Below are 3,553 nucleotides of genomic sequence, written 5' to 3'. Positions count from 1 at the left end.
CTCCGCTCTCCTGCCTCTCCTTGCCGTGTGCTGCCTTTGTTGCCAGCTCTTGGAGGAGAAGCAAAGATGAAAGAGAGCAGAGATGATTATATTTAATAGCAGTGAAGGTTGGCGTGGTGATTGGGGGCTGTTTTCCTTCCCTCTCTCCCACCTATTGAAGTTGGGAGGCAGCTTTGAAACCACACGTGGTCACCTTGCTGGGACCACGCTGGGCTCCACCACGGCACCAGAGGGAAGGGGAAAGCCGGTGGCATGTTTTATGTGTGTCCATGTTATCCAGACTGTGTGGAGCTTCTGCAGCTGCAGTGTCTGAGCCAGCGAGACGCTGATCAGCACCTGTGTTCTTATTTCTTTTGGCTGGGCCATCGCATAGGACACTTGTGGCTTTGTCTTTTGGAAGGCTCTCCAGCATTTGGGTGCTGGATGGAGACATGGTGGTGCAGGGAGATTTTGGTTTGGCTCTGGACTCCCTGTCCTGAGCTGGAGCTGGCGAGCTCAGTCCTGAACACCGAGGCCTTTTCCTCCCATAGGCAGGGATAATGTTTCTATTAACGGGGTGGTGTGAAAGCCGAAGCCACCTGAGCAGAGGTAATGCTAAAAGACCTGCAAGTGTTGGAAAGCTACAAGAAGTCCACACTTTGGTGATGTTCTCCTCTCTGCTAATGTAGTCCAGGAGGCAGAAATGTCAGTCAAAACAGAGGTTGCTGAGGGTGAGCCAGTCTCCTGGGAGACTGCAGAAAAGTGTCCTGAAGACATGTCCCCACAATTGTCTGCATCCACGCCTGCCAGTGTCCATGCCTGGCCATCTTGAAATGCTTTTGGCTGGGTCACAGCCCAGGTGTGGAGTTGTGTGTGCTGTTTGATTTCCTGGGCATCTTACAGCTCATGTCTTGAACGCTTTCTCAAGAGGCTTTATTGTCTCCCACACCAAACCTCTTCCTTGTTGACTCTCCACAAGCTGGTTTCTACACTCTGATTTTGTGACTTACTCCCTTCTTTTTCTCTGAAGGGTTTGATGCTGCCTGTTGGATTCCCTGGAGACCTCTGAGAAGGGATGGATCCATCCCACTCCTTTTTCTTCCCTGCAGACTGCTTCCCTTGGTACAAGGCCTCTAAGGGAAAGGGTGAAGGCCCAGGAGGAGCAATCCCAGCAAGAGCTGATCCTGTAGTGCTGCTCCCAGCCCTGCTTGGGGTCGGGCACTGTCTCTCTGTGGAGGGACAGCCCCAGCCACCATCTTAGGGTTTATCCCACACCTTAGCACCATTCTTCTGACCTCCACTGCTTCTTCCTTTGTGCTTTCTCCTCCCTAGGCAGATGATAAACAAAGGAGAGCATTTCCCAGGAAATCTCTTCTGGGTGAGCCTCTACGGGGCAGTGTTAATTGCGCAGGATCGATGCATTGTGCATTTTTCTCTCTGGCTAATTCAAGCAAATGCACACAAATAACGCTGCTTTTATCTGCCCAGGTCCAGACCGTGCTCAAAGCCTCCTCTTGCTGTGACTCACTCCTGGGCAAGCCCTGGAGAAAACAGATGTGGTAATTCAGTTGCAGATCCTGTCCTTTTTCTCATGGCCCTGTGGTCAACAGGCTTTGTCAGACGTTCTCTGGGTGGCTGATGGAGGAGCGAGGTCCTCCGAGCAGGAGCCTTGCATCAGCCAAGCACCTGCTCTGGCATCTCCTGCCCCGCTTCAGCCCTCCCAGAGGATCCTCCTGCTTTGCAGGAAGACTCATTCCCACAGCCAATTTGAGACACTGTTTTCTGTCAGCAACATCAGTTCGGTTCACAGAATCACAGGTTCTGGTGGAGGTGTTGGTGTAAACTGGGTTGTTGATCCATTGAGTAGTTCGTAAGAAGTTGTTCATAAAAAAATGTGCATTGTGGCTTTTGTTGATGTCCTCTTCTCTGCAGGCTTCTGTGAGGGTGAATTTTGTTAGCCGAGTATTTTGTTGCTTTTACCAAACATTTTTTTTATCCTTCTTTCCTTTCTCTTGTTTTCCTTTTCTGTGTCATCCTTTTTAATCCTTAAGTAAAACCTCAACATAAAGAAAAATCCATATTTTAGGAAAAAAAAAAACCCACATAAAATTGAAGGGGGGAGGTGGAATCCAATTTGATGAATATTAAGTAATCTTGGGCTCAGAAAAGCCTCAGCTATTTTTCTCAAAGCAGTTGGTGCACTACTAGCTTGATTTGCTGCTATAAATATTGGCCAGGTCCTTTCAACTCTTCTGAAGGTAAATGAGAAGCAGTTGCCAGGTTTGCTTGGTATTGCATGTCTGGGATGATGAAAGGGACAAAGAAATTGGAAGATCTGTAATTGCAAGTGGGGTGCTCAGCCATGCGGTCTGGGAGCCCGAGCGCTGAGGTGCAGCAGGGAGGCATGCACTTGATGTGGGATCTCCCTTCGCCACGGTTTCTACCTGCCAAACCCCAGCCTGGAAGATAACTCATGCTGGCTCCAGGATGGGAGGATGTTAAAAGCGCTCCTGCCCAGACAGAGAGATGAACCTCAGTGACGTGGCGCCGGGGGCACCTCCGGGCATTTGCATCTCTGCTCAAGGGTGAGGGGTTTGGAACAATGACACTCCCCATGCGCCTCACAGTGATGGAGCAGTTGGACATCAGAGGGCAGGTTGGTGCTGTGATGCCTTTCCTTCCTTCCTCCCTTCTGCCTTAGAGGAGCATTTTTGCTTCCTCAGGTCCCACACATGACAACTGAAGCTTTGTCCTTGCTCTGTTTTCCATGAATCAAATCTTCTGCTTTCCTTCACAATCTGCTTCAGGTGCAACAGAGACACCCTGGTAACTCTTACTCATGGGACTTGTCCGTCTCTCCATCTCTCTGTGCTTATGAAGCCCTTGCTACTGCACAGCTCCAGGGTGGCCGTCCTCCATCCTGCTCTCTGGGACAGGCTGCTGTGGGACTCTGCATGGTCCCTTTCAGCACAGCCTTGGATTTGGGTGTCTCCCCAGCATGAGGCTTGAGCACAGGCCTGAAGGAGGAGATAAGTACAGCCTTTGTGGGTCCAACTGGAAACACCTCTTGTTTCCAACAGCAACTGTGAGGGATGCCATGGGGTTAAAAGAAGAACTAGGGGCATGTGTAGACCTGTCTTTCCCCAGCAGGCAAGCTGTAGTTTAAGCTGTGCTTTCCAAGCACAGATGGTTTCCAACCCATCATGCTTAAGAGAAGATGGCTGCTTCTCCAGGAATTTTTAACCTCCTTTCCTACCCCCATTTAAGCTTGTCCCCCATACACTGCAGAAATGCCCCCATCACTCCCAGGCTGCTGTTACTTTCCTGGGGGGTTGCTGTACACCCCGTGGATTTGGATCCAGACAGTACCTGCTCCACTGGGATGGGAAGGGCAGTGAGACCTTTTCTGTTCCTTCCTGCTCTTACACCGTGCAGGTTCAGGACTGAGGAGGAGCATGCATCGGGCTGGGAGGTGTTGTGCTCTTCACTGGCAAGGACCTTTCCCTATTTTCTTGTGGTGGCTGATATCACACCCTCAACGAGTTGACTGTCCAAACTGTTGAAGAGACCAAGT

The sequence above is a fragment of the Antrostomus carolinensis genome, unplaced genomic scaffold (genome assembly GCF_000700745.2).
Source record: "Antrostomus carolinensis isolate BGI_N321 unplaced genomic scaffold, ASM70074v2 scaffold8096, whole genome shotgun sequence".
Taxonomy (NCBI): Eukaryota; Metazoa; Chordata; class Aves; order Caprimulgiformes; family Caprimulgidae; genus Antrostomus; species Antrostomus carolinensis.
Note: the sequence above shows the minus strand (reverse complement) of the source record.